Source organism: Stegodyphus dumicola, chromosome 6 (assembly GCF_044657685.1).
Source record: "Stegodyphus dumicola isolate Sdum_Otavi_A_Nest chromosome 6, ASM4465768v1".
Lineage (NCBI taxonomy): Eukaryota > Metazoa > Arthropoda > Arachnida > Araneae > Eresidae > Stegodyphus > Stegodyphus dumicola.
In genome coordinates this window covers 88,761,645-88,782,970 of record NC_140773.1, presented here as the reverse complement: position 1 = coordinate 88,782,970, position 21,326 = coordinate 88,761,645, and the positions used below count along the sequence as shown (strand labels likewise).

At 33.3% G+C, this 21,326-nt stretch overlaps 1 protein-coding gene across 1 annotated transcript in view; it reads left to right on the top strand.

The window, feature by feature from the left end:
- The window catches only part of LOC118189824 (uncharacterized), a 150,181-nt gene that overhangs the window by 78,133 nt on the left and 50,722 nt on the right, over positions 1–21,326 (top strand). The window lies entirely within an intron of this gene.

Here is a 21,326-nt window from a genome sequence, read left to right as displayed (position 1 = left end):
ACTTAATTTTAATTTTCCTTAAACTTTTTTAAAATTTAATGGTAAGCTATTCGAGGTGCTATGCTTATCTGAAGTTTTCAATTTGGAGGAGATGTGTAATATTTTTCAATTTTTTTTTTTTTTTTTTTTTTGTTTTTTTGTTATACGACTTATTGCAGTAATAATGAGGTATATTTAATGTTGTTTTCTATTAAAGTAGCACTTCCCTTTAAATACTGCATATATGTTCCTAGTTTTTCTCGAATTGATGTTCATATACGTTTAGAAATAATAACTAGGGTACTATCGTTTTACAGTATCATAGGGAATATCGCCAGCTTTAAAATTGCCCGACAGGCTGTTAATGGAACACTGTAACAGACCTATTTAAGTGTAATTGAACTATTTTATTCACGCCATGAACTCATGAACTGTAACCGAACTATTTTATTTAAAACGCCATCTCGTGGCGATATGAAAAAAACGTCAGTCGACCTCCAGCCGCCATGATGATAGTTTACTATGTTATGTTATTCAAATGTTTGATGTTCTATTTCGTTTATGTTTCATTTTTATATATATTTCTTTTGTTTGTAACCGTTCCTGTGTGCTCTGTTAATAAATCCTTTTAAAGCTAGCTGGCATTAGTGTCTATTGAGGAACGGCTACATCACATTGGCGCCCAACTAAATTTGAATCCAAAATGGCGCAACAAAATGTTTAGAATTTCCGTTTGGCTTTAACAAGCTCTTACTCCCGAATTTAACTTTTAGTTGCTGGAGATCGGCTCAGTTTCTTTTCAGGTGTGGACTACTGGTCAAATATTCTGGAAACGAATTCTGTAATTAAAATTGTCATACTGTGCTGCTAGCACATCGAATCATCAACTGGACAATTTCAACGGAAAAGATAAGTTTCGTTTACATTATCGTTTAATCTGAGTTTAAAGTTCTTTTAAACTGATTATTTATTATAAGCTGCTTCTTAAAGCAAATGTAAATTCTTTACTGAAATCTGATTTATTGATATTACATAAGAGTATTAAACGAAAGCAAACGGCTTTCTGTTAACCAAACGTTATTTCTTGAATTGTAATTTGTTATTTTAAAATGTTAATGCGCATAGTAAATTAATTTGTGAATAATATTGTTTCACTGAATACATGTTTTGATGTTAAAGTTTGAATATATTCATGGACGTTGTTCATTAGAATTTATTAGTTTCGATTCTGACATACAGCAGCAGATGTTTTCCCCCCGCGGAAATGTTTAGACTAGCGATGATTTATGATGTGTTTACGTCAAATCTTTTATTATTTTTATTTCCTTTGAGTGCTGTTGTTCCTTATTAAATGTTTTATTCTACATAAAATAAAATATTGTACTTGTTTATTTATCTTTCGACGAACATTTTGAGAAAATTATTATAGTATAATACTTTAAGAAAATACGATTGTTTTCCTTTAATGAATGCATGTCTTAAAAATATTTCTTGAAGCGAAAGAAAATAATTATGAACAAAATCGAATGACTATTTAAATAAAGTAAAAGAGTTACTGTGTGTTGCTTAATCAGCTTAATATTTTGTTAAGATTAAGATTTCGAAGAATTCAGCTTAAATATAAAAGTTTATGGTAAGATATTTATGTATGTTTTGCTAAGTAGTAAACAATTTTTGAGCAATTTATTATATGTTATTTTCTTGATACAAGTTGAATTTATGAGGGCATTTTATGATATTTTTACGACTTCGAAATAATAAACTTTGTGAGTATTATTGTTTACATTTATAAATACCTGTTTAATAGTGGTATATAAATGTACGAGTAACATTGTTTACATTCATACATGCTGTTTAATAGAGGTATATACATTTTACTTAAAGGTATAATTATTAATTCTAAAATACTGTATTGTGAATAAAATCGAAATAACAACAAATTCAACTTCATCTTTTCCCTCCCCCCTGACCTCTCATATAATTATGGCTTACCTTGCCAAAGCACGAAAAGAGGATTTAAAAACTCTCGCTGCAGAACTGGGTTTCACTGTAAACGACACTATGCGAGTAATAGATCTTAAAGATCTTATTGTCAATTCTGACACTTATGATGATGCTTTTACCAGGAATCTTCTGGAAACTTTAATCGAAACTAGACAACAAAAACAACGTGAAAGCAACGATCTGGAGACACGTCAAAGAAAAGAACAAGAACTTTTATTAGAATTGGAACGTTTAAAATTAAACCTGGCAGCTGCTCGCTCAAACCCTAACTATGTCGCCTTTGCTTCAAATGCAGCTATTGGAACAAATATTCAACACCTAATCCCTAAATTTACAGGAACTTCTGACATTGCAACCTACCTGCAAATTTTTGAAAGACAATGTGAGAAAGTTAATATAAAACAAATAGATTACATCACTCATCTCCTACCTCTTCTGCCTATAGACATTTCGCAAATTATTTTAAGAGAACCAAAAGACAAATTAGAAGATTATTCTTACATCAAGAAGATTCTGCTACAAAGATTCAAATTAAATGCTGAATCATTTCGAATTAAACTTACTACACACCAAAAACACCCTGGGTCTTTATGGAAAGATTTTACTTACGAATTAAACAATTATCTCGAAGAGTGGCTCCATAGTCTCGATGTTACAGACTTTGAATCACTGAAAGACTTGGTCCTGACGGATCAGCTTAAAAGAAGAGTCAGTAGTGACGTTAAGGAGCATTTTATTGATACTTGGGGGAAAATAAAGAGTTCATCTGAATTAGTACAGAAATTGGATGATTATGAAGCTGTACGTGTTAAAAATACGAACTATAAAACTCAGCTTCCTGGCAGGCGAAACTATTCTTACAAACCGACTAATCCATCCAAACACAAAGTAGAAAATCGAACAAGTGACATACAGGAAACTCATAAAACCTTTTCAAATCGTGTTCAGCAACAAACAGAGGAAAAGCGACCTCCTTTAACATGCTATGGGTGCGGAAAAACTGGTTTTATCAAGTCTAAATGTCCAGACTGAAACCCCCCAAAGACTTCAAATTCATCAAATTTTGGCACTATCCAAATCCGATCCTGTTTATCTTCCACTCGGACTGCTGTATTTCCAATTAGTATTGGTGGTGTTTCCGGTACAGCTTTCGCCGACAGTGGTGCTAGTCACTCAATTGCAAGTGAATCCCTCTATCATATTCTTCAAAAACAAGATGCAGTATTTGAAAAGACAACACTACAGGTGTCTTTCGCTGATGGTTTGGTATCTGAAAAAGAGGTACTTCGCACCGAACAAATCATTCTTCTCGAAGGCAGAGAGTTCAAAACTCCGCTCCTTGTGTTGCCTGATGCCAAGAATAACTCGACTTTGTTAGGAACTGACTTTCTTCAAAAAGCTAAAATTGTTTTAAATCTTGCTGAAAATAAGTGGAACTTTTCTGATGAACCTCGAAGAAAATATAGCTTCGTGAAACCTCATCAATCCCAAGTACTGGAAGAAACCCCAGTTGTTGTAAACAACTGCCAACTACGAGAAAACGAAGGACAACAATTAATTACAGCCCAACGGCTTGCAACTGATGCATTGCTTAACAAATATCACACTGTCTTCAAAGTAGGGGGAGAAACCACTAATCAAAAGCCATCTGGCTTACTTCAAATTCCAGTCTATGCTCAACGTTTTGAAACCTTGTCAATTGATCTTTTCGGTCCCCTTCCTGAAACACCGTCTGGTGAAAAATGGATTTTTATTGTGCAGGACTGTGCTACGAAGTGGACAGAACTATTTGCTTTAAAGGAAGCCACGGCCAGAGAATGTGCCACTATTATTTTGGAGGAAGTCGCCCTTCGATTTGGGTTACCCAGGAAAATAATAAGTGATAATGGTACCCAGTTTACTAGTGCTGTTATGCAACAACTATGCTATATCTTGAACATTGATCAAAGTCTTACTCCTGTCTATCACCCACAATCTAACCCAGTTGAAAGGAAGAATAGAGATCTGAAACCACATTTAGCAATACTTGTTGGTAACGACCATCAGTCATGGAAGGATAAACTGCCATTAATAAGGTTTGCTTTGAATACAGCCAAATGTGATTCAACTGGACATTCTGCTTCTTTTCTTCAATTTGCACGAGAGTTACGAACCTTAGATGATGTAAAGCATGATATAAAAGCCGTAATTGAGAACGATAATTTTGTTCCTGAAATTACTCCATATTTGAAACGTTTTGCAAGAAATGTACAACAGGTACGAGAAAGAGTCGAAATGCATCAAGATAAGCAGAAACGATATGCTGACAAAAAACGAAGAGAAACACCGAAATTCGTTCCTGGAGATAAAGTTTGGGTCACCCTCCACCCAATCAGCAAAGGTCCACTGAAGAAAACTGCTAAATTCCTGCCCAAGAGAGATGGTCCTTATGTGATAGTAACTACAAGATCTCCAACCACTTATGATATTGCCGATCCTCATGAACCAGACAAAATTCTCGGCAAGTATCATGTTTCAGCCTTGAAACCATATCAAGATCGAAATAAGCAAAACTCAGCTCGTGTAATTCCAGTGGTTCCCTTAAAGAAAAGAGGACGCCCTAAACGTGTAATACCATCCGAATCTGCACCTGTTGCACAAGGTGCTGGTGACGCAAAATCTACTCCTCGTCAAACTGGAGCCCGTCCATCTGATTCTCCGCCCGCTGCACTAAGTAGACAAATGTCAGTTCCTGACTTCTTGCCGAGACGTCTACGAAGTCAGAGGGGGAGGATGTAACAGACCTATTTAAGTGTAATTGAACTATTTTATTCACGCGATGAACTCATGAACTGTAACCGAACTATTTTATTTAAAACGCCATCTCGTGGCGATATGAAAAAAACGTCAGTCGACCTCCAGCCGCCATGATGATAGTTTACTATGTTATGTTATTCAAATGTTTGATGTTCCATTTCGTTTATGTTTCATTTTTATATATATTTCTTTTGTTTGTAACCGTTCCTGTGTGCTCTGTTAATAAATCCTTTTAAAGCTAGCTGGCATTAGTGTCTATTGAGGAACGGCTACATCACAACACCAAGTAATCTGAACGACGTCTAACCTTTCTTGACTTGGAGGAAGCGGGCTTGCTAGGCCTACTTCCGAAATTTGAGAAAATACTGCTCAGAATATGACAAAATTTAAAATGTATTTAATATCTAAAATACGATAAATAATAAATTGTTTGACTTATATATATAAATATCGTGAACAATGTATTACAATAGTTCTCTGGCTAAACATATTATTGCAAATAACTCGGTCTATCAGGGATCGGGCAACGAGATTGCTGAACACTGGTTGTTCAATTCGGGTTCAAATTCCGGATAAGTGTTTGACTGTAAGGAGAATTTCATCATTTTCTCGTATGTAATGTGAATACGAGCCAGTTTCTGTTCAAATGTCCTTTACGAAGGCATTCCTTTTTCAGATAGATAGCTCTCGAGATAGCTAACTTACTTAAATTACTATCTAAGATTCATGAAATGATTTTTACAAAGACTTTAATGTATTAAATCGCAATCAGCTTTTTATTTAAACAAAAATTGTAAAAATAAGAACTCCTCTATGGGCTATCAACTCACCAACACAACCATCTTTGAAAGTAGTTAGCGTTTCCGAAAACATGCATAAATCTCACTGTTGAGATCACACTCGTCTTGAATCAAATGATGATCATTTTTAAAAGGGTTTATTATTTTCAAAAACTGGCTATTTTTATTATATTTTAATGCCTGCTTTTACGCACAATTTCTTAAAATTACAGATTTATTAATTATTACGTAATTTTTATATCAAACGAATAAATTGAACTCAAAACAAATAACTTTGTTTTAAAAAATTTTAGGCATGAAATCAGGGAAAATAAACTCCAATTAAATAGACTGTACTGCTGACCGAGGAAAAGCCCACAAAGTTCTGAACGAAGAATGTCGTGTACAGTCTTCTATTTATTTTAGCCCATGGAAACAATCACAAGAATTCTACGAAGTCAGCCCCTTTGTTGTGATTGGAATTCAGGTCCAGCTACTAGTGCTGCATGGTTTTATCCCTTCGTCCACTGATGGACCCTGGAAATCAAAAATAATTTCTTATACTTAAGTTTGGCAAGAGACTAAAAATTGCATCTAACTTAAACTGTAAGCAGATACAATAACTGTTAATTGTTGACAGTCATTAAATGCAAAATTTTAGAATACATAGTTAATAATTTATCCATGAGCATAAATTTTATTGCACATTTCCGTTTTCATATTGCGCATTTCTCATATCTGTTAAGAGTTCTCACAAAAAGTAATACTTGCTAAAAACTCAAGTGTAAAACAAGTTCGAAGCGCATAAGAAATCTTGAAGAGGAATGAGCTTAAAATCAGAAAAGTAAAAATTCTGTAAAACGTATTCCGAAAAGTAAAATTTTCTGTTTAAAAACACAAGTACACCTTTCAAAAGAAATAGTAAAATTACTTCGTATCAATAACTTTTAGAAAATCATTAAGTGTATTGTATCGAAAAAATAATGGAAACCTCGTAAAACTTGACGAATTAAAACTAAATTTGATAAACTTTATTTCTCAATAAATTATTTCTTAAGTTTAATTACAGAAATTCTTGTAAAAAGCAACTCACTTAAAATTTCTGTATATGTTACTTTACTTTAAAAGGCAACTGAAATAAAATTTTAAGCAATATTATTAAGGTACAATTTTGTCTTCTTTTGCTTATTCTGAAAGTTACCAAATACTAGTCTAATCTTTGGCTGCGCGCATGATGTGAGCAAAACAAGGCACGTGAAAATCATAACACAGATTGCTGTCTGTATTGTTATAACCTTAAAGACCGAAATGTTTTGTTTCAAATTTAATCTTAATCACAATTTAATAACAAAAAGAAAATACTTCCCTTTTACTTCGTACAAGGAAAGAAAAGGATATTTTCAAGTGTTCAATCCAATTTTTTTATGTTGTTTACTTTTGTAGGATAGTATTAATTTATTGTTCTTCACATAAATGCAATATGCAGTATTTATGTAACTATATTATTACGTGTTTCATATGTGTGCTGAATGTATGCTACTTCTTTATAACCGATTTATGTTACAGTACAGCAAACATTACACAAATATATTCATTTTTAGAAATCATATAGAGGCTTTTCCATGATTTATTTGCCTTTATTATTGTTTCTAAACAACTTAGGATTACAACCCGGAGAAAAATTAATTAAAAGTGAAATTAATTATAAATTGAAAGTTAATTGGAAATTAATTATGAATGAAATTAATAAATAATTAAATTAAAAGTGTTTTTTAATAAATTCAACATTAAAGATCTTCAAAATACAGGAAACAGAAATTCCTGTTACGAATCTTGAAGGCGGTAATAGAGTAAATTAAAACCCCTAAAGCTTTTTGCAAGTTGATGACGCCAGAAATCATCATTTATAAGAAGCAATATTTAGTCATTAAAAAATAATGGGACTATTATCTGGATACTACCAGGATTATAGCTGACTACTATCAGGATATGAACAATCAAGGATATAAAGAAGAGAACGTGATGGGAAAAAATTAAATTGAAATACAGTGAAATACAAATGCTGGGGCATTTTTGCTTTGATAAAGAGAAAATTAAATTGAAGCAATTCGACTCTCATATTATCACTTAGGAGAAGTTTATGGTGCAGTTTATGAAATTATCTAGTTATTTCAAATGACAGGATACTTGCAAATTAACGCATTTTTCGGAAATGGCAATCGATCGTAAAGGCGTCACATTATTCAAAACTTTATTGAAGGTGCAATACACGGAAATAAGTTTTGCCACGAATTTAAAATCTGTTGAAATATGGCAAGTAAAAAGACACAGTATTAAAATGTATCACTAGCAATGTGGCTAAAGAAGTATTTTCAGCAGAGATAAATCAAAGTGTCCTTATCTAATAATATAAAACTTCCTAACTTATAGTTTAAAATGCTTTCGATTTTACTTGTTGGCGTTTGTAAGCTAAGAACAATCATTTTCGAAACCAGAGTAAATATTAAAAATTAAGTTACACGTATGGCAATGTCACAATGTAACAAATGAAAATTACGTGTATGCGGAATTAGATATTTAAAAAATTCCACAACATTTATTTAGCAGATGTATAATTTATTGCTTGATTCAAACCTCCCCCAAAATCTCTTGCAATAAGCTAAGAAAGTGAAAATAAAAAATTTCGCAAAGGTACCATTTCTGAATCCGCAAGCGGGCGCCTAAAGGCGGCGGCTTTGTGGTTAATTTAAAAAGTCTTGATTTGTAACGGGAAGACTTGATCTGCAACACTTGAAAAAAAATCTGATGTGTACACCACATGAATTCCTTGCACGGAATATTAAATTATATGCATTTTTTCTTGCATTTCATTTAAACTTATTGCATTGAATTTAATCTACATCGTCGACAGCGCATAAACCACAATAGAATAATAGCCCTTTCTAAAATTCACTATATTTGTTTACCATAGCGACACTCTGGCGCTAGGTTTATAAGGTATTTCTCCCACTTCCCTAGCTTGCCTTCGTGGTGTAACGGTAGCACGCTGGGCCGGTATTCCAGAGCTCCGTGGTTCGATTCCCGGCGAAGGCGGTTGCATATTTTTCATCTTTTCTGCTTCCAATTAACCTAATGACTCTACAGGTTCACTTAACAGCATTACATTTCGTCCATATTGTAACTCAGAATGCATGTAAATTTATATCATTTGAAGAAATATCTAATTGTTGCCACATGTTCTAGTCAAATACTACAATAAATCTAAAACGATGTATAAAAGAAATTAAGCAAAGGAAACAAAAAGAAACAGTTTTTCACAGACGATTCAGTATTTCTCATTCAATTAATTCAGTTCTCACGTCCCGACAAGGCAAAAATACATAAAATCTCAAAATATCTATATTAAAATTACGAAGTAAATCTGAAACATCTCGAATAAATTCCAGAATGAGTTAAGCTTGATTTAATTCGCAATAATAAAAGAAGGCGTTATCTTTGTTCTTTCGAAGTTTAGTTTTTCTAGATTGGCAACAAATCCGCTATTTTACCAACTTTAAAATGTAAACTAACAAGTTCGCCATCACAAATTCATTAGGCTTAGCTGCACTTAAACAACTTTTAAATTGTTGATAACTCCACAAATATTGCATGCAGATTTACTAAAGGCATAAAAACCTTAACCGAAAGATAAGAACTACATAATTAAATAATTTTTAAAGCAAAAAATGCACAATTGACAAACATATAAGAATAAAGAAGCTGAGATCACTGAGCCGAGTAACAGAGTGGATATATATATATATACATATATTTATATACTTTTGGTGCGGCCAATTGCAACCAAAATACGAGGTTCACATCTACATGTTATAGCAGTCCTACATACAAAATTTCAAAGTTCTGAGGTTACTCGTTTTTGAAATATGCGAGATACGTACGTACATGCGTACAAGCGCACAGACGCCACGAAAAATTCTCTTTAGAATTCATTTTAAATCAGTTTTATAATTTTTTTTGGGGAAAAGAGTCCTTTATTCTGTCCTCACTTGCAGATGGCCCGCAAAAACATCATTAAATTGCATTGGATAGCGGTCAAAATCGATATTTTCGTTGAAATATGATACCCGAAATTTTTCGCGATTACAGTACCTCCTTTTTACTTCCTACAAGCAACTAAAAAGTCCCGTCGCGCCTCTAGTCATACTTTTTTATTACCAAACATCTTTACTGAAGCGGAAACTCCCATTGCGAGTCTCTTGCAAGCCGTTTGAATTATTTTGCACAAATTCTGTGTAATTCCTTATGATGTTACTGCGAAACATGAGTAGAAGCTAGTTTCCTTAAGAAACTTCGAGAAAAGGATCCTTTCCAAGTCGATCATTCTCTAGATGCTTTACTGCAATTAAATAAAAATTAACAGCTCTACGTTGACTGATATGTGGAACATTAGCGTTTGAAAAAGAATTGCAATCCCAAATAAAACCATTGGGAAAAAAATTGTAATCGCAAATAAAACCACTAGCATAGAATTTGCACAATGCGTAACAATAATTTGTTACAACTAAAATTGCACATAGTCTCTGTTCAACCAACGTCTGCGTTGCAATCATTTAATGTTTACAAAATATGAGTTTGTGTTCTGGACGTTCAGGTAATGAACTTATATATATTTCACTGTCACATTTTTATCCGTGCATAGAAATGCTAAGACGCGAAACATTGTTTGAAAAGCCATAAACCTCAACGCAAAAACAGAAATAGTTCTTTAAAATGCAAGTTAAAGAAAAATTTTATAAAAATTTTAAATGCTTTGAACAGTGATTTATTAAACATTATTAAAATCCGCCTGGCACTGACATTAATAGTTGTTCTAAAATGAAGCTGGAATATTATAAAATTTTAAATTTTGTGCTTATGTCATCGAACATAACAGTGTTAACGAATAATTACATGGCATAATAAAAGTTATAATCGGATCATTATTCATAACATGATAAAAGTTGCGATTCATAAGATGATATTTAACGATTTAAAGTTGCTCTTTATATCGTGGTAAGGTGAAGGTAGACTATAGATAAAGAACTATAATAGTCTACCACTATAGATAAAGGTGAAGGTAGACTGAAGTTTAAGACTTTTCTCTCATTGAAGATTTAGAAAACAAGTTAAATTAATTTAGAGAAACATACAACCAAATTTGTGGAATGTGTTAAATAAAAGCGCCAGTAAGTAGTTTCACAAACGGAAACGTTAATTACATTAATTAAGAACAAATCCTGAGCCACATCATCTCTATTAAAAATTTAAAAGCAATAAAATAATCAAGAAACAGTATCTTGAAAAAAAATAAATAAATAAATAAGGCGGAAACTAATCAATGAAATGTTCATACAAGAAAAGAGATCTTTAAGTACGGAAAGATGAATAACTTTAGCATCAACAAAGTCATCAAATGAAAACAGAAGACCCTTAGTAACTCTTTCGAAGAGGCTTATAAAGTTTTATTGGATTAATTCCTCATTAAGTTAATAGCAATATAATTTTAATACACTCTCTTAACGTAAGAAATGGGTGCTTCTGCTTTTTCATACGGACCAGCAATATCACCGAATTTTAAACTGCATTTTTCATGTTTGAGAATGTTGATTTAAAGGATCTAGGACTTTCTCTTATTGCCGCTTCGCTATCACTCTTTCGCCGACTAAGTCAGCAGCTCATTCGCCGTGGGATATTTCATCATCAAATAGAAATACAATATGTTGCAGAATTGCAAATACTATCTTATATTGGAAATAGGCCTTCTTTGCAAATATTTCCTAGTTATGCCTAGAACCATTATAAATTTTAATCAGCTTTAGTTTGTTTTTCAAACTGATTTAGAATTACATGCATTGATTAACAGTTTTAATTTATACACGAAAGTAATGTTTGGCTATTTGTTTCTCGTAGAAATTCGGGTTAATTTTTTTATAAAAATTAACTAACAGTTTTAGCTCTGTGTATATACATATATATATATATATATATATATATATATATATATTAACCAAATCGCCTTGCATTTTTGTGAAATTACCTTCATTTTTTATTTCAGCATTCTTTTTAATATTGACATATAGTTTATTTTTAATTTAACGTTTTTCCCCTTTGTAACTATTTCATCAATCAGTCTATATCACTGTTCATTTTACTTTCTTGCATTTCTGTGATAATACCTTCTTTTCTTTCTTTTTTATTAGTGTTATAAGGTATTTCTCCCGCCTTCTTAGCGTACCTTCGTGGTGTAGTGGTCAGCACACTGAGCCGTTATTTCAGAGGTTTGTGGTTCGATTCCCGGCGAAGGAAATTGTTAATTTTTCATCTTGCCTGCTTCCAAAAAAGTTTTAATGTCTCTACAATGGCGCCCGAACTAAAAGGGTGTTGGATGATGATTGTCCTCACCCAGGATTTGGCGATTGGGTCCCCTCAAAACTTTAGTCGCCCTTTAAAAAGGGGGAGTGTATAAGGTATTTCTCCCGCTTTCCTAGCGCGCCTTCGTGGTGTAGTGGTCAGCACACTGAAGCGGGATTTCAGAGGTCTGTGGTTCGATTCCCGGTGAGGGCGGTTGCTACTCTTCTGCTTCCAAAAATTACCTAATGTCTCTACAGTGTATTCTTTTTAATCTCCTTTAGTTTTTTTAAAAAAACTTTTTATTGATTATATTTTCATTGTATTGCATTGAATTTCAGATGGCAGTATCAGTGTAGCACACAGCAACGAAATTATGTGCAATACAGTGAAAGTTTTTTGCCCCAAGCTACCATTCCACAAGTGACGGAAAACGAAAGGAAATTTACGAAACCTTATAATAGTGAGTAGCACATACTAGGCCGAGAAGGTCATCGGACAATGACTATTCACAAAATCTGACGGTCGATATTTCGGACGGAGACGTCTTTTAGAAACACAGCAACTCTGAACTATTTTTCTCTCCCGTCTTTCTAAGCGTGATCAAATGTTTGATCACGCTTAGATCAAATGTTTCATCACGCTTAGAAATGTTTTACTGTACCTATTATATGCATACAAAACACTTTTCATACTGGAAAAAAGCCTTCAGATAAACTCTACTTGGACAACAAATCATTAGCTCTAGATAATATTTTAGTAATTCTAAAAGATGTGCTTAATAACAAAGGCCTTTTTTCTTAAATTTAAGACAACAATAGGCACGTGTACAGTAGGTAAACAAAATCATTAAACTAAATATATTATGGTAAAATATAATATAGGCATGCAAAGATAACTATGTGTTTACTGTGAATTAGCCCGATGGCGAACTTACCCGAAGGCGAAATGGCATGACGGCGATGAATAATACCATTCCCTATTTAAATTACCACGTTTAAGTCAAAAAGCTGCTTAAAAGCCAAATGGCTATTATGCATCGCCATGGGGGAACTGATTACAATAACAGTTCATATGCTTAAAAAATTACCGATTAGAGTGTGATACCGCTACACTACAAAGGCATGCTGGAAGAAGGGAGAAAATACTTTATAATATAAATTAATATATTATAAATTGTACCAAATTATATCGTTAAAAATAAAGTATTAAGAAGTACGTTTATTTGCTCTTAGATACCTCAGTTTTTTTGTAAACGGTGGCGTAACTACAGCGTTTTTGCGCGAGGTCTCCCTGGAGCAGTCTCTGAATTTGTCGCAGCTCATAATATACAAGTACATAACTAAAATTATCTCATTATACCCCCCTTTGTAGAGTTCTACTTGATTGACCCAACTGCTGTTATGTAGACAGTACAGAAAGAGTTCTGAAATGAAAAATAAGCATTTGTAGTTAGTAAATAATTCTTAAAGGATTTTTATTCAGAAAACTCTTCTTACAGCTAGCAACACCCACAGGAAGTGTGAAAAAAATTTTTTGCAACCGTGTGAGAACTATAAATATATGGAACTTTGTTCTGGCTGCATTGGCATTTTCGGGTAGTCTTTCTATATAATGCGCATATGAGCCCGTTTCCTTAGAAAGTCTTCTATCAAAGCATCCCTCCCGTTAGGCAGGTAGCCCTTACTTGCTTTACCATAAGTAAATAAACCAAACCAATATGGGTTAACGAGGAATTCTTCTTTATCAATGTCACCGTGATTATAATTTTGTTGATATTCGTAGTTTTCACTCAAAGGTTTTGCCGGAATACGAAAGTGTATAACCAGAGTATGTAACTATTGAAATTGAGGGGTTATTTCTTTGAAAATCTCATCTACCAGAAATATTTCATCTTCGTCTATTATTTTTCCCAATTTAATTCCATACATAAACTCTGAATCCTCTGTCTAGCTACCTGGTTATCTTTAAATGATTTTATTAACATTTAGCTAATAACAAATCTAATTATTCTTAAACTTTGCTAACAGCAAGATTAATTCTTTTGTTTGAAAGAAATAAACACTGCTAATGAGATAACAGCTTATTGAAAACGTATCAGTGAAAATACATCCGTACGATATTTCCTGAATTTCTATTTCTTTATAGGATATTTCCTGAATTTCTATTTCTTAATAGCGGCATTTGTCACTTTTTCTAAGCTAAAGCAAGCAATGGTTTCAAGTTTTCTAAAGAAATTTAAATTCGGCAACCTTTTACTTCAGGCTGTACTAATATATTATCTATTTAGACTTAATTATTTTTATATATAATCTTAAAATTTTATGTAAGCCTTTTATTTATTTTTTTCCAAAAATAATAATAATAATAATAATAAATAAATAAATAAATAAAAAATTTTAAAAAATTAGGAAATTTTCTCATTACTTAGAAAATTAGGTTTATTTCATCAATCCTCAGTAGAAAATATTAAAAAATTGCATTTAAATTTTGAAATTAGGCAGCGCGTTGCTCAAATAATCTAAAAAGATAATAACTTAATGCAAAATAACTTATTCGATCTTTTTGGACTTTTCATACTTTAGAAATGAAATACAAAAAACAAATCCTTGAGCTTGTAAATCGAAATCATACTTGAATTTGGACTTTTTATTTAAAGGTAAAAATTTGATTTTATCAAATGACAAACCTGCATGCAATTTGCATAAGAAAAGAGAAATATTTTATATTTGTATTTCAGCAATGTTTGGTTTATAGAATACGGAATCTTTACAAATTATGCTTAACTTTAAAACTATGACTAGTATACATACATTATATGAATAAAATCTTTTCGTTATTTCTTGATCGACCTCGACCTTTTCATACCGCAAGGAAACATTTTCGCCTGTTAAACTGTAAACTGGATAATCTAAAGCAGGCAGATGGTAAGTAGTGCTGCCATCTAGTGAGGATGCATAGAATTTGTGCATTACCTTTAAACCGATAGTTGGAACCATAGACCTGTTATATACATTAGAGCTCTATGGTTGGAGCCATAATTCATTAATACGGTTTTTTTTTTTTTTTTTTTTTTTTTTTTTTAAATCCATGCTAACCCACACAGTGGCTTTTCAAAGGACCAAATGTATAATTTTCCCCCCTTTTTAGCCTGTTTTAATTAAATGATTTCGTCGATTCGTATTTTTGCATGAATACTGAATTCAAAAAAACGCCAAGCTTATTTTTAAAAACTGAACGACATTGGTACTAATTATTTCCGTATAGTTTTGGGATGCTTCTGGAGAACGCCACTGAAATGACATATACGTGTTAATCACATAAATTGCCAACTTACATGCGGAATTTCGAATAGATGCATTCAACAAAGGTTTGTGCAATTGAGCAACACATAAACTTCTAGGTAATATTTTACTTTTGTATATTGGTAAGCATATAAACAGTACATAGTTTTAATTAATTTTTAAATTCTTTTAAATTCTAGAATTTATTTTCTTCAGTGTAGAGCGGTATTTTCTGCATTATTACTGAGTCTCTCTTTTTTTTTTTTTTTTCCTGAATATTTTTTATGTTTTATAATTACTGAATGGTGAGAAATTTTCATTCATTAAGCAACAAATTTTCCCAAATCATAAACAACTGAATAGTTCGGCAATAGATTCCTATATAGAAAAATAATAGAACTACTCATTAACTCACTGAGAATCAATTTAGGATCATTTCCATTAGGGAACGTCCTCATCAGAATCTTCCCAAAACTTCTGGAACGTTAGCTTTCACTAGCCTGTATTTATAACCTACAAGCTTTACCAAGAGCTGCCACACGGAACATTCCATTACCCCAAGTCAGTGCTTGTAACCCACTGAACAAGAAAAACATACCAGACATCTGGCATTCAAAAGACATCTTGACAAAAGACACCTGGTATTCCTGCAGGATCTTCGCGCTACCTTTCCAAAAACTTGCTTTGCAGTTTTTAGTTTTTATACTCACGTGTTTCAAGGCAAAACTCATTCTTGATAGTTGTAGATAGTCACCTCAGTTTATCGGCCTTGCTCCAAAGGGTACCTTACAAATTTGTTGACCTGGTTATTAAGTTTTGGAATGCTTATTAAATACGCCATGCTTGTGCTAATGAAGACAGAAAGAGACAGTATTCTGATGGACCCTCTTTCGCTTCAGATGCAGTTGTCTGAGAAAAAGTTATTTCTCTGATACTAATAGGTAAGAAGGAAGACGCATCCTGATATGAACTGACTAAAGCACATATCAGTGAAGTATGTATGTTCGTACCGTATACGCTCGTCTGATGTCTGCGCTCATGTAATGTCCGCACCCCAACTTTACAGGTAAAATTTATGTAAAAAGAAAAGTGACCCACACAAAGTTCTCCCCCAGAAACTAAAGAATTTCTTACTTAGAAATGCATTTTTTTAACATCGTCTTTTTTCCTTCAGTCACTAACATTAGTCAGTCAATAAACATCTTCAAATAAAGATTATGCATTTTTTTTTGTCTTTGGTTGGTGCCAGGATGAAAAGCAGAAACTTTCCTTGCTTTCTGGTGCAGCTGTTATCCAGTCATAACATCGGCGCCAGCAATCTACTCGGCAGACGAGATAATAAATGAAGGCAGTCCAAACAGGTTTTCACCACACTGGCTTCTGGGAAATACTGTTTTGTAATGAAATTACTTTCCCCTCCTTCCTCCTTGGAGCATTCGCATATTTCAATCTTTCTCTTTTTATTCATAGTATCATTTGGAATTCGTGGTAGTTAGCAAGTAGCGTGCTTGAAATGGGAAACTACAACAGCTATACAGCGGCTTTTAAAGTGAGATTCGCAGAATTTTCGCAGGAAAATGGAAAAAGAGCAGCAGCAAGAGTATATAAGGTGGACAAAAAGTATGTGCGAAATTCGAGCAAACAACGTAATCAACATGCGGCAACGAACAAAATAATACGTGCGTTTCGTGGTTCGAAATGTAAGTTTCCGAACTTCGAAAAAAACGTAGTTGCGTATGTTCGTGATATGCGTGCTGAAGGGTACGCAGTAACACGGGAAATGTGCAAAATAAGAGCGCTTGCTGCAGCACGAGAAGAAGACATTCCTACATCGCAATTCAAGGAGAGTGAAGGCTGGTTGCGGTGAATGATGAAACGAAATGAGTTTTTGTTTCGCCGGAGTACGAAAATATGTCAAAAATTGCCCAGTGACTGTGAGGATGATTTTATGTCCTTTCATCGCTTCATTATCGCGAAGCGCAAAGCGAATCATTATTTAGCTTCACAAATTGCGAATGCCAGTCAGACGCCAGTTTATTTTGATGCTCCAGACAATTACACCCTAAATGAACGGGTATGGGCGTATGGGTACAGTGCAAGATCTGTACCCATACGCACATGCGGATATGAAAAACAAAGAGCGACTCTTATGTTAGCAGTTACTGCCGATGGCAAAAAAACTTCCGCCGTACATAGTTTTTAAGCGAAAAACAATGCCGAAAGAAAAACTGCCACAAGGAATTGTGGTACGAGTTCAAGAGAAAGGGAGGACGGAATGTTCAGGACTGGCTACAGAGTGTGTGGTATAAAAGACCTGGAGCTCTGTTATAGCTACCTTCTCTTCTCATGTGGGACAGCTTCAAAGGGCATCTCACTAAATGTGAATATCAAATAAAGTGAAATAAAATCTTGAAACCTCACGAACTGATCTTGCTGTGATTCCAGGAGTCAACTTCCATTCTTCTGTTTGTATAAACAAGCCATTTAAAATGGCATTCAAACGGAGCTACCGTATTTGGATGACTTCCGCGGGTGGGAGGGACCAATGCAGCTGGACGTCCGAAAAGGGCATCCATCTCGGAAGTGTGTGCGTGGATTATTGCTGCTTGGAAAAGCATATTCGACGGTAGAATTTTGTGAAACGTTTTAAAGTAACTGGTATATCAAATGTTTTTGGATGGAACACAAGATGATCTCTTTGGAAGGATAACGTGATAAATTTTTAAAAACTGATAAGAATTTGAGTTTTAATATCTAATGTGTACGCATTCTATTAACAATTACTGTTAATAGAATTAACAATACTGTTAATTCTATTAACAGTATTGTTAATAGTTATTGTATTAATTAACAATAATAATTGTATTAATTAACAATACTGTTAACAATTACTGTGTGCCGATGCAATTGGAAATTATTTCCAAGGACGAAATAAAGGTGAGATAAAAAATTGTTTACTGATTAATTTATTTGCACTCATATACTGAGTGCATTCACAATGCCTTTTTTTTTTCAGTTAGTTTGAAATTAGAAATAATACCGCTCACTGATTCTCCACTATGTGGCTGACACTACAGTGCCTGCAATGCCTGCCATCTTTTGTATTTTTATGCTACTGTTTGCAGCAGAAAGATTTTACATTTGCACACGCAGACATAACAACCAAAATTTTCATACAGTGCGTCAGAACAGATCTTTTTTAAAAATAATGTGTGCAAGCTATTAAAAGAACCAACGTTTATTTAATTTGTGTAAAAGTAAATATTAAAATTGCAAGTGTTAGCTAATTTGTGCCTCTATATTGTGCTCCTGTGCGAACTAATATGCGCCGAGTGTTCACAATGTAAACAGGATAATTTATATTATATATGTGGATGGGAGAAAGTGAATTTGTAAATTTTAGGTAGCTATTAGACAACTTTAAATTTGATACTTTTATTGCGTATGCCCTTTTCTTAGAACTTAACTTGGCTGTTTGAAATTAAATTTACACCCAAAATTACTCACGAGAAAAATCGCGACATTTGAATGATCCCATGTAATGTCCGCACCTATATTTTAGTGATGTAATTTTCGTAAAAAAGGTGCGGACATTACTTGAGCGTATACGGCATATTCTTCTGCCTTGAGGTGCAGAGGTCCATTCGTCCTGTCAAATTTGACTTTTTGGATGTATGTTTCTTTTGCTTAGGTATGACATTGCCCATTTTATGCTCATTACTTCAGAATCGGATTCAACATTTGCGATTAGCAAAAGAGTCGTCATCCCCTTTCTACTAATACCTGCATGTGCTGTCACCAGAAGAGAAATTTTAATTTTCTACCGTGAAGCGAAATGAAGCAATGAAATATAGGTAGCTATTAAATGTAAAAGCTATTAAACCAATGAGCCTCAATGGATCATGAGTTGATTTCATTTATTATTAATTGCGCTTTCTATTGCCCTCTATGCGTATAGAATTGTATTTTTTGAGCGCAGGCATACTTTCCAGAATGTTATTAGATTTTCGCTTTGTGGGGGATAAGTTGCATTTCTTCATCTATTTTTAATCCATCTGTGAATGCTATTGAGTACATACATCTATAGGGTCTTATGTAGAAAAAGAAATTGTAGGGTTCCGAAAATAGAAAGAGATTAGCAATTCAAAATTATTCAGATCGTATGTTACTCATTATAAAGAAGTCAGTTGTATCGTATTGGTTTTAGAAGATCATCGGTGAGCAATGTTTTTTGTCTTTTTAACCCAAAGTGGGTTAGTCCAGAAGGGCGATTAGCCTCGAAACTACATTTTCCATCGAATCACTATAAAAGGCTGTATCACTTTGCAGGATCTTGTCACCAAATATTATGTTTAGCTCAAAAGATGTCGAAAATGGGTCTGTAAATGGAAAAAACGCCCGTTTGTGTGTAATATAAAATCTAAAAGCTTTCAGATTTTTATTCCATTAGCATTCTGTAGTGGTTTTACGAGCTGAGCGATTTAAAAGGAATAAGGGCATTCCATGATCATTTTATTGTGCTATATTACACCGGCGATCATTACGTCTTAGCTCCCTGATCATCACCGGCATTGACAGTAACCTTAGGTTTCTTTTAATAATCTGTCTAATATAATTTTAAATATGTTTAATTTATAACATATCTAAATGATAATTTTTATCATCATTTGCAGCATTTATTTTAATTGATAAAAGATGTTTCTAACACCATATGTTTCTGCAATCAGAAAGTATCGGAAATTATACCATGACATATAAGTTTCAATTTATTGCATAGTAGTTTTTATTGCATTTTGTTAAAGTAATCCCATTCGAGAGCGATGAAGTTATGCCAACATTTTTTCTAATCCTCGAAATATGTCCTAGTTGTTTTCATGAAGCCCGCTCAGGAACCGGAGAGAGCCTTCCTTCATTGCATCAGCAAATTCATTCAAGTGGATGCAAAAAATTGTTCAGTAATATCCTGAATTGTTAAACAACGATTGCTAAGCACCAAATCTCTGACATCGATATATTGCTCATTAATCGAAGTGGACTATCTAACAGACCATGATTCATCTGTAATGCATTTTCTGCTTTCCTTAAACATCTCATGCCATTCCTGAGCTATTGTTCTTAATTACGAAAAATTTACAATATTTTAAGCATCTTATATCATAAATTCTATTAAAAAAATTAGTGCATCTTCTTTACTTAATTACATTCGCCATTTTGGGAAATCACCAAAACAAAAATTTATTTTTCATTAAGAAGGAATTTATCTGCAAACAGCAAAAGGAAGTGTTTCAAAAAAAGTTGTATCAACTTCTCAGAAACTTCGCAAGCAATTTGTTGCACTCACTTAATTTAATCATTCCTGGTGCTTTTTTGTTGCAGATGTAACACTTACCTGTGGTAGAATCGTATGATTTTCACGGTTTTAGATTCAAGAGTTAGATAAATGCACTTAATATTCGACATTTCGAAATTTCCTTCAGAAAGCTGTTTTCAGTGAGAAATTGGTATCATTCTCTAAGAGTTATCTTCGATCAAAATTAGGTTACTAGGTAATTGTAAAAAAAATATACGTTTAGACACATTCCAGATTTAGAAATTTCATGTTCATAATATTTCAGTTTCTTTACACGCAAAAGTACCCGGTATTTTCTTATTTACATAATATTTTTGTGAAATTGAACTTATGATCGTCTTATCAATTAAAATTTTAATACCAATAAAGAAATGATGTTATGTATATTTTGTATTTTAAGCTGGTTTAAATCTGAATCAGCATTCTTTACGATTAGAACTTTGTAAGATTTATTTACGTTAATTAACCAGTTATTTTATGTTCCGAATCTGTACTGACACTTCTTTCTTTCCGTTTTCTTGCCAGAAGGCAAATTAGCTCGCATGTATTTAAGTGAAGGTTTGGGATTGTTTAGTCAGAGCGTTTTCTCCCTGCTGAAGGCCAACATGGCCTTCGGCCATGTTTTTAGTTTTTATTCTAAGATAGTTCCTGTCTACGGCGTTCCTTTATTTTTGCCGTTAGTGCCGGTGTGTGCTTAAGAGCCAATTACTTAAGCATTTCAATTACTCTGCGTAGCCTTTGGCTAAT